Source organism: Saccopteryx leptura, chromosome 9 (assembly GCF_036850995.1).
Source record: "Saccopteryx leptura isolate mSacLep1 chromosome 9, mSacLep1_pri_phased_curated, whole genome shotgun sequence".
Taxonomy (NCBI): domain Eukaryota; kingdom Metazoa; phylum Chordata; class Mammalia; order Chiroptera; family Emballonuridae; genus Saccopteryx; species Saccopteryx leptura.
In genome coordinates this window covers 18,977,944-18,989,117 of record NC_089511.1, presented here as the reverse complement: position 1 = coordinate 18,989,117, position 11,174 = coordinate 18,977,944, and the positions used below count along the sequence as shown (strand labels likewise).

General features: G+C 43.8%; 1 pseudogene; it reads right to left on the bottom strand.

Annotated features, from left to right (window-relative positions):
* Window positions 1-2,169: 2,169 nt before the first annotated feature.
* Window positions 2,170-11,174, bottom strand: part of LOC136381443 (translationally-controlled tumor protein pseudogene) — a 45,921-nt pseudogene continuing 36,916 nt past the window's right edge.

Here is an 11,174-nt window from a genome sequence, read left to right as displayed (position 1 = left end):
CAGCCTTAGGCCACATTTGAGCAACAGGAGTGCCAGCAAAGACGAAGGCCTTACTGTTATGTCCCTTTAAGGGCAAATATCTGTAGTTTCATGAGATCATTCAGAGGAAGTCTAATAGGCCTTAGCCATCATTTCAAAAATATTGAGCAACCATTATCAGAGTGGTGTCTTTATCATAACGAGCTATATAAAACAAAGTTTTATAACAGCAGAATTTCCTATAAAATATGTATTAACTGAATAAAATCAACAAGATAATAACTGTTACACATCTGGCAGGGGGTGCTAGACGCATAGAGGCAAAATCAGTGTGGGTTCCCTGACCTATCTCACAGAATTGATATGAGGTCCAATGAGCTAATATAGGGAAAAGGATTTTGCAAAGTATCATACAAATAAATCAAGTCCTGAGGAAATGAACTACTATCATTTTTGGAGCAAGCACTGAATTCAGACCCTGTATCAAGTACTCTCATGCATGATCTCATTCTAATCCTACAACTTACACAGCAGTTCATATGATTCCCTTTTCACAGACAAGGAAACTGAGGCTGTTTCTTGCCCAAGGCCATACAGCTGTAGCCGGGGCAAAGCCACAGTATAAATCAATTCTGTCTCACTCCAAACCTTACTGCTCGAATCAGCTGCCAACCTACTATCCATCAATACTTACTGGAAAAATGAATTTAGGGAGCAGATATTAGGAAGAATTCCACAATATGTTATCCTTTCTCTTAAGAACCTCTTAAACATATTTGCCTCTAGTCCAAGGTTAAATTCTGAGTCCTCCAAGAAACATTTAGAATTTTTCTGCCCATTTTTGGCAGCAAATTTCCCAGAACTTAACTTCCACAATGCATACTTATAGTGATGTGTCCCAAAGACAAGTAGGTATTTTTCAGTCTTTTCTAGGAAACAGCCTTTAAACTGGGAAAGGCCCTATTTCCTGCCTCTCCCTCCCCTGCCCAGTGCTCCACACATATGATTCCAGTCTTACTTCCTTATGTCTGTTCCTATGCTTTGCACTTTCTGGGACCCTCCTTTTTGCCCAGTGATGTCTCTGGTCAGCTCTTCCCATCTATCACTTTTGAATCCATAAAGGTGCTGAGGCAGCTGATCCCCATTGAGAAACCCAATTCACAGACCTTCCTTTTCCCTGAATCTCAGGCTGGGCTGTGATGATTTCAGCACTGGTAAATTTCTGCCAAGGCCTGCGTTGTCATTTTCCAGAGATCAGAGGCCAAGTATTTATGTATATGTGTATATTGAGGGCATGAAATCGATTAATCAATAAGCACTCAAGAAGCCCTGAATCCCTGTGGTTGGCTAAGGTGTAGAAACTTTGACAACTGAAAGAAAATAATAATAATAACAAAGTAGTAATAATCTGTCTTCAGACCCATCCTTTATTTTTTTTAAGGAAAAAAGATTTTATAAATTTTATTTATTCATTTTTAGAGAGAGAGAGGCGAGAGAAAGAGAAGGAGAGGAGGAGCAGGGAGCATCAACTCCCATATGTGCTTTGACCAGGGAAGCCCAGGGTTTTGAACTGGCGACCTCAGCATTCCAGGTTGATGCTTTATCCACTGTGCCATCACAGGTCAGGCTTTTATTTTAGTTTAAATGCATTTTATTTTTAGACAACCTACACGACATGGTTTTTCTTAAAAAACAATGCCTCTGCTCCAAATAAATCAAGGCAAAAATAAATGAAGAGCTCAAAATAACTTAAGTCCCATTTGTCCTAGTCCTAGTGTGTGGATGAAAAGCTTCTGCCAGTTATGATGACAGGTGATAGATCCAAATTGCCAAATTTGTTAACATTTTTTCCACTTCTAAACCATCTTTATTTTTATTTATTTATATATATTTTTTGTGACAGAGACAGAGAGAGGGACAGATAGGAACAGACAGACAAGGAGAGAGATGAAGAGCATCAACTCCTCGCCATAGCACTTTGGTTGTTCATTGATTGCTTTCTCATATGCGCCTTGACCAGGGGGCTCCAGCAGACTGAGTGACCCCTTGCTCAAGCCAGTGACCTTGGGCTCAAGCTGGTGAGACTTGTTCAAACCAGGTAAGCCTGTGCTCAAGGTGACAACCTCGGGGTTTTGAACCTGGGTCCTCTGCATCCCAGTCTGACATTCTATCCACTGCACCACCACCTGGTCAGGCCTCTAAACCATTTTTAAAGAAAATCATATATGGGGTCACTGTCGTCCGGAAGAGCAACCATGCCATGTGGATTCATGTTTTTACCAAAAAAGAACTGGTAGTTATTGAAATTAGCAAGGACATGCTTGATTTGTTCTGTAGCCCCTTTCATAAAAGTCTTTAACTCTTTCTGGTCTCTATTCTTCAAGTTTCCCTTTGATTGATTTCATGTAATCTTTGATGTACTTCTAGGCTTCTTTTGTAAAGCCGGTTTCCTGCAAATGATGGTTCATGACCATGTGATCACTGTGCTCCATAACCTTCGCTCTCGGGCCCTTCAGAGGCATTTTCACCAATAAGTGAGTCATCAATGTTACCTCTGTCCTACTGACCATCTTCCCCTCTACCTCCAGGCACAGTCTGCAATTTTCCAGTCTTCCGGATCTTGTAGATATCAGGGAACATCTCATCCTGGCTAGTGAGGGCCCAGTAGATGATCAGGATGGCGGCTGGAAGGATACAACAGTGGCACTGGCTTAGCAGGAGCCCAGAGCTCAGAGCCTGAGGTGCAGCTGGCATAGTGCTGGGGAACAGGCAGGCTGGAATGAATGGGAGGAAAAGCTTTTTTTTTTTATTGATTTTTGAGAGAAAGGAAGGGTGAGGGACAGTAACACTGATTTATTGTTCCACTTTTTTATGCATTCATTAGTTGATTTTTATATCTGCCGTAACAAGGGATTGAACCCACAACTTTGGCATTTGGGAACAGTTCTCTAACAAACTGAGCTATCCTGCCATAGCCAGACCCATTCTTTATCCTTCCCCTGAAAGGCAGGGGTGACCTTTGCAGATTCTACAGTGTGTCCGTAAAGTCATGGTGCACTTTTGACTGATCACAGGAAAGCAACAAAAGACGATGGGAAAGTGAAATCTGCACCAAATAAAAGGAAAACCCTCCCAGTTTCTGTAGGATGATGTGGCAGCATGTGTGCATGTGCAGATGATGACTAACACCGTGTATACAGCGAAGCAGCCCATGGCCATGCCAGTCCAGATGTGGACGGTATAAAGGAAAGTTCAGTGTGTTCTGTGGCTCGCTAAATTCAAATCCGTAACCAAAGTGCAACGTGATATCGGCGCGTTTATAACGAATCGCCACCACATAGGAATAACATTACTCGGTGGGATAAGCAGTTGAAGGAAGCCGGCAGTTTGGTGGAGAAACCCTGTTCTGGTAGGCCATCAGTCAGTGACGAGTCTGTAGAGGCTATACGGGATAGCTACCTAAGGAGCCCTAAAAAATCTGTGTGTGAACGCACATCAAACTGCACTGAATAGGTATGAAACTGGGAGAGTTTTCCTTTTATTTGGTGCAGATTTCACATTTCTATCATCTTTTGTTGCTTTCCTGTGACTGGTCAAAAGTGCACCATGACTTTACAGACACACTGTATTTCTCAGGTTCACTTGAGTGACTTCCTGCTGGGTTTAGCCCAGGGGTCCCCAAACTTTTTACACAGGGGGCCAGTTCACTGTCTCTCAGACCGTTGGAGGGCCGGACTATAAAAAAAACTATGAACAAATTCCTATGCACACTGCACATATCTTATTTTAAAGTAAAAAAACAAAACGGGAACAAATACAATATTTAAAATAAAGAACAAGTAAATTTAAATCAACAAACTGACCAATATTTCAATGGGAACTATGCTCCTCTCACTGACCACCAATGAAAGAGGTGCCCCTTCCAGAAGTGCGGCGGGGGCCGGATAAATGGCCTCGGGGGCCGCATGTGGCCCGCGGGCCGTAGTTTGGGGACCCCTGGTTTAGCCAGTGGGAGGCTGGAAGGTGGGACAAACAGTAAAGCCAGGGTTTTTCTCCTCCTTCAGCAGTGTGCTGGCAACAGCTGTGTCTTTTCTCCAGCTCCAGCTGGCTATCTGTGGGTCCGGGTTCTGCCAGACTCTAGTTCCAGGAATACTGTACCACCTTTTCCCTGTCTTCCAACTGCTAGGGGATAGATGACTTCTTGCTGCCTAAACTCTAGGTTGTATCACTGTCCCCTGTTGGCTTCCCAGCCTCTCCATCACCTTTGCATTAAATTCCCTCTGCTTTAAATACTTACAGTGGAGCTTGGCTAGGTGGTGGCGCAGTGGATAGAGCATCAGACTGGGACACGGAGGACCCAGGTTCGAAACCCCAAGGTTGCCAGTTTGAGCGCGGACTCAACTGGTTTGAGCAAGGCTCACCAGCTTGAGCCCAAGGCCCCTAGTTTGAAAAAGGAGTCACTCAGTCTGCTATAGCCCCCGGTCAAGGTCAAGACACATATGAGAAAGCAATCAATGAACAACTGAGGTACAGCAACGAAAAATTGATGCTTCCCATCTCTCTCCCCTTCCTGTTTGTCTGTTTCTCTCTATCTCTGTCACACACAAAAAATTAAAAATAAATAAATAAATAAATAAATACTGCCTGAACTGTAGTGGAGCAGTGGATAAAGCGTTGACTTAGAATGCTGAGGTAACCAGTTCAAAACCCTGCACTTGTCTGGTCAAGGCACATTTCAGAGTTGATGCTTCCTGCTCCTCCCCCTTTCTCTCTCTCTCTCTCTCTCTCTCTATCTCTCTCTTTCTCTCTCTCCTCTCTAAAATGAAAACATTTAAAAATAATTTTAAAAAGAAAAAAGCTGCCTGACCTGTGGTGGCACAGTGGATAAAACGTTGACCTGGAATGCTGAGGTTGCCGGTTCAAAACCCTGGCCTTGCCCAGTCAAGGTCCATATGAGGGTTGAAGCTTCCTGCTCTTCCCCCCCCCTTCTCTCTCTTTCTCTCTCTCTCCCCCCCTAAAATGAATAAATAAATAAAATTTAAAAAGAAAAAAGCTAGCCCCAAATTGTGTTTAGGGTCACATGATTTTTTTTTTTTTTTTTTTTTTTTACAGAGCCAGAGAGAGAGTCAGAGAGAGGGATAGACAGACAGGAATGGAGAGAGATGAGAAGCATCAATCATTAGGTTTTTGTTGTGACACCTTAGTTGTTCATTGATTGCTTTCTCATTTGTGCCTTGACCGCAGGCCTTCAGCAGACGGAGTAACCCCTTGCTCAAGCCAGTGACCTTGGGTCCAAGCTGGTGAGCTTTTGCTCAAACCAGATGAGCCCACGCTCAAGCTGGCGACCTCAGGGTCTCGAACCTGGGTCTTCCACATCCCAATCCGACGCTCTATCCACTGCGCCACTGCCTGGTCAGGCAGGGCCCCATGATTTGAATGACTTAGGTCTCCATGTGGCCTCCGGTTTTAAAATAAAGACTCCTTAAAAATAAATAAATAAATAAATACCTACAGTGGAAGTCCTGGCCAGGTAGCTCAGTTGGTTAGAGTGCTGTCCCAATACCCCTAAGTTGGAGGGCTCAATCCCGCATATACAAGAATCAAGCAATGAATGCATACATAAGTGGAACAACAAATCAGTATCTCTCTCTCTCTCCCTCTCCCCTCTCTAAAATCAATTAATCAATAAATCACTTTTACTAAGGAAGTTATAGGCTTAGGGCATGACCACCCACCATGACCTGCCAGTTAAGAATTTACTTATTTATTTTAGATTTTATTTATTCATTTTTAGAGAGACAGAGAGAAAGAGAGAGAGAAGAGGGGGGAGGAGCAGGAAGCATCAACTCCTATATGTGCTTTGACCAGGCAAGCCTGGGATTTCGAACCAGAGACCTCAGCATTCCAGGTCTACGCTTTATCCACTGCAACACCACAGGTCAGGCCTCAGTTAGGAATTTATGATTACATCACCTTGTGAAGTTAGGTTTATTACACTGCCCCTTTTTTGTTGCTGACAGATTGATTTTGAGGAGAAGGAAAGGAGATATCAAGGCCTTCTAGGTTTGCGTGCTTGGATCAATGGTGGTGCCATTAATAGAGGTAGAATCAAGTGCAGAAGGAATCAAGAGTTCCATGAAGTTGGAGGTGCTATAAGCTAACCAGGGGCAGGAGTTGAGTTGGCCACTGGCTACATGGGCTGGCACTAAGATGTTGTTAGGCTGGGTTGGAAGTACAAACATGGGCATCTCCAAACATGATGCTTAAAGGCATTATATTAGCCTCTGGCACTTGGACATTTGAAGACTGGATGCAGGAGGACGGATTAGAGAGGTAAAGAAAAAAACCAGAAGACTGAGTCAACGGAAGAAAGGGCTTCAGAAAAGAGGAAGTGGTTAAATGCCGCTGGGAGGCCATGAAATATGAGGTTGGAGATGTCCATTGAATTTGGCTGTTTGAAGTCATTAGAAGAACAGTTTCACTGGAGAATCAACACAGAAACTAGACTAGATTAGACAGAAAAGTAAATTAGAGGTGAAGAAAAATGTATAGACAATTTTCAAGTTTCCTTCAAAAGGAATAAAAAAAATGGGGAGAGCTGTAGGTGCGTGTGTGGAAGCAAGTTGGCGCTTGTTTTTCATGGAATTTACTAGAACTATGTTCTCCAAACTTCAGTCTTTTATATATAGATAGATTTTAGAGAGAGGGTCAGGAAGAGAGACAGACAGAAACATCAATCTGTTGCTGTATGTGCCCTGATTAGGGATCAAACCCTCAAACTTTGTTTTTCAGGATGATGCTCTAACCAACTAAGCTGAGCCATTTGACATGGCTGCACTTCAGTCTTTAAGAGTCATCTTTGTTTTTTCTTTTTGTTTTGTTTTTTTTTACAGAGAGAGAGAGTCAGAGGGAGGGATAGATAGGGTAGATAGGGACAGACAGACAGGAACGAAGAGATGAGAAGCATCAATTATTAGTTTTTTGTTGTACGTTGCAACACCTTAGTTGTTCATTGATTGCTTTCTCATATGTGCCTTGACTGCGGGCCTTCAGCAGACCGAGTAACCCCTTGCTCAAGCCAGCGACCTTGGGTCCAAGCTGATGAGCTTTTGCTCAAACCAGATGAGCCCGCGCTCAAGCTGGCGACCTCGGGGTCTCGAGCCTGGGTCCTCTGCATCATCCCAGTCCGATGCTGTATCCACTGCACCACTGTCTTGTCAGGCTCATCTTTGTTTTTGCCTCATCCTTATGCCATGGGTACTCTATACTTAAACTTTTGTAAAATCAACTCTTTTTTTTTTTTTTTAAGCAAGAGGGACAGGAAGGGAAAGAAATGAGAAGCATCAACTTGTAGTTGTGTCACTTTAGTTGTTCACTGATTGCTTCTCATATGTGACTTGATGGGGTGGGGGGCTCCAGCTGAGCCTGTGACCCCTTGCTCAAGCCAGCAACATTGGGCTTCAAGCAAGCAACCTTTGGACTCAAGCCAACGACCATGGGATCATGCTGATGATCTCAGCTCAAGCCACTGATGCTACACTCAAGCTGGAGAGCCTGTGCTTAAGCCGATGAGCCCAAGTTCAAGCCAGTGACCTTGGGCTTTTGAACCTGGGACCACAGTATCTCAAGTCAATGCTCTCTCCACCACAGCACCATCGGTCAGACAAAATCAACCTTTTTAATTTTTTTTAATTAATTAATTTATTTTTACAGAGACAGAGTGAGAGTCAGAAAGAGGGATAGATAGGGACAGACAGACAGGAACGAAGAGAGATGAGAAGCATCAATCTTCGGTTTTTCGTTGCGACACCTTAGTTGTTCATTGATTGCTTTCTCATATGTGCCTTGACTGTGGGCCTTCAGCCAACCGAGTAACCCCTTGCTCGAGCCAGCGACCTTGGGTCCAAGCTGGTGAGCTTTTGCTCAAACCAGATGAGCCCGCACTCAAGCTAGCGAGCTCGGGGTCTCGAACCTGGGTCTTCTGCATCCCAGTCTGACACTCTATCCATTACGCCACCGCCTGGTCAGGCCTTTTTAATTTTTTTGACAGAGACAGTGATAGAGTCAGAGAGAGGTACAGATAGGACAGACAGATAGGAAGGGAGAGAGATGAGAAGCATCAATTCTTCGTTGCAGCTCCATAGTTGTTCATTGACTACTTTCTCATATGGGACTTGACAGGGGTGTTCCAGCCGAGCCAGAGACCCCTTGCTCAAGTCAGAGACCTTGAGCTCAAGCCTGTGACCTTGGGCTCAAGCCATCAACCATGGGGACATATCTATGATCCCACACTCAAGCTGGCGACCCTGTGCTCAAGCAAGTGAACTCACACTTAAGCCAGTGGCCTCAGGGTTTTAAACCTGGGTCCTCCATGTCCCAGGCCAACACCCTATCCAGTGTGCCACCTTATGATTAGACTCTTTTTTAAAAGACTGAGGTACACCTGACCAGGCGGTAGCACAGTAGATAGAGCATCGGACTGGGATGCAGAGGACCCAGGTTCGAGACCCCAAGGTTGCCAGCTTGAGCGCGGGCTTATCTGGTTTGAGCAAAGCTCACCAGCTTGGACCCAAGGTCGCTGGCTTGACCAAGGGGTTACTCAGTCTGCTGTAGCCCCACAGTCAGGGCACATATGAGAAAGCAATCAATGAACAACTAAGGTGTTGCAACAAAAAACTGATTATTGATGCTTCTCATCTCTCTCCATTCCTGTCTGTGTCTCTATCTATCCCTCTCTCTGACTCTCTCGCTGTAAATAAATAAATAAATAAATAAATAAATAAATAAATAAAATAAACAAAAAAACCCCCCTGAGATATAACTTAAACTTTGTTGAGTGCACAAATCTCAAACGTAGAGCTTGATGAATTTTTACATATGTATCTGCCAGGGAAACTGCCACCCAACACAAGATAGAAAACTTTCCAGCAAGGAGGTCAGTGCCAGGCTTTAAACATAACAAAGGTTTTGTCCTCATGGAATACTCACTTTGTTCCTTATATTCTAGTGTCTATCACAGCACCAGGACATGGCTGGTGCTCACTCTTTTTCTTTTCTTTCTCTTTGTGCTTCTCTCCTTCTTTTCTTTTTGGCTTACCTATAGATATATTTTTTCTATTAGTTTTCTACAAAAAATGTGTATTATTTGTGAGCTAAAGACCAGTCTTACCTGAACTCTAAGTTTCCAGAGTGCCTAATCCAGAATTTATAAATCGAAAGTAAAAAAAGCAATGTCAGGATTTCCCTTTAGATATAAAACCCCAAACTGAGATGAGAGAAGTGACCAAACAGCATTCAGGAACAATTTTGTTTGAGATGCACACAATTCTCCCGATTCCCAATTCCCCCACCCCCCACTAACCTGTATTTTGTCAGCCCTTCCAGCAGCCTTTGCTTTCACACCCTCATACACAATAGTTAAGGACACCAAAGCCGACTTATCTGCCTTCTTCAATAAAATAGTGGCAGCAAGACAAAAAACATCACCAACAAGTCTTTAAAAATTTAAAGAGCCTGATAAAGTCCTCCATTCGGCATCTGCCACGGAAGGAAATAGCCTCTGGCATAACCTCTGTTGTGCTCCCCCTTCGCCAGACACCTCTGTACAAGTACCCCCCCCCCACACACACACACACACATACACAGCTTATCCTCAGCTACTTGCAGGAGCGTGTCTAGGCTCCTTGCCAGAGGAGTGGAAGGATGGGGAACCCCCTTATAATTCACAGAAGTGAAACTAATGAGGTGATGTTCTTTAAGCATGTTGAGGCTCAAAGGCCTGAGATCTGAAGCTCTGGCAAGAACACACCGACCTGTGGGCATGGGTGGGCCCAAGCTGGGAGGCCCTGGATTACAGTGCCAGGTGCTGTGCACACCGGGCTGAGACTGCCTGTGACAAGACAGGTGTCAGGGCTGGCCCGAGAAGGCCAAGTCCCCAAGCTGATGCTCTAGAAAAGGGAGGACTCAGAACCACTATAATTCAATTAATCCAGGAATTTTAAGAGGAGGGGTGCAGAAGCAAAGAACATGGAATCAGAAAACAAGAATCATATCCTCAACAAAACCAATTAACCAATGTTAGGTTATAGCTTTATGTTCCCATTTTTTTCCTATGCAGCTTTTTTTAAACTGGTTTTACAGAGAGATGAAGGAAGACCAAGAGAGAGAGAAACATCTGACTTATTGTTCCACTTATATATGCATTTGTTGGTTAATTCTTATTTTTATTTTTTTTTTTTTTTGAGAAACAGACTGACAGAAAGAGATGAGAAACATCAACTCATAGTTGCAGCAATTTAGTTGTTCACTGCTTTCTCATATGTGCCTTGACCAAATGGGCTCCAGCCTAGCCAGAGACCCCTTGCTCAAGCCAACGACCTTGGGCTTCAAGCCAGTGACCTCTGTATTCAAATCAGCAACCATAGGGTCATGTCTATGATCCCACACTCAAGCCTGAGACCTTATGCTCAAGCTGGTGAGCCCATGCTCAAGCTGGTGACCTAAAGGTTTTGAACCTGGGTCCTCAGGATCCCAGGCCGACGCTCTATCCACTGTGCCACCACCTGGTCAGGAATGTTGGTTAATTCTTGTACGTGCCTGGCTGGGGATCAAACCTGCAATCTTGGCATATCATGTTCTAGCTAACTGAGCAACCCGGCCAGGGCTGCATGACTTTTTAATTTTTACTTTACTTTTATAAAGTAACTTTTTTAAAATTCATTTTAGAGAGGAGAGGGAGAGACAGAGGGAGAGAGAGAGAGGAGAGACAGAGAGAGAGAAGGGGGGAGGAGCTGGAAGCATCAACTCCTATATGTGCCTTGACCAGGCAAGCCCAGGGTTTCAAACCGGCAACCTAAGCATTTCCAGGTCGACGCTTTATCCACTGCGTCACCACAGGTCAGGCTATAAAGTAACTTTTAATTTTTTTCCATTGATTTGAGAGAGAGATAGAGAGAGAAAGAAGCATCAACTCATTCCACTTAGTTGTTTCATTTAGTTGTGCACTCATTGATTGCTTCCCCTACATGCCCTGACTGGGGATTGAATCCGTGACCTAAATGCAGTGGAACAACGCTCTATCCACTGAGCAACCCAGCCAGGGCAACATGATTTTTTTTTAGTGATTCAACTAGTATCATTTTTGTATAATAAGAAAAAATAACTTTTCAATTAAGGCAATATTTTTAAAAAATTTT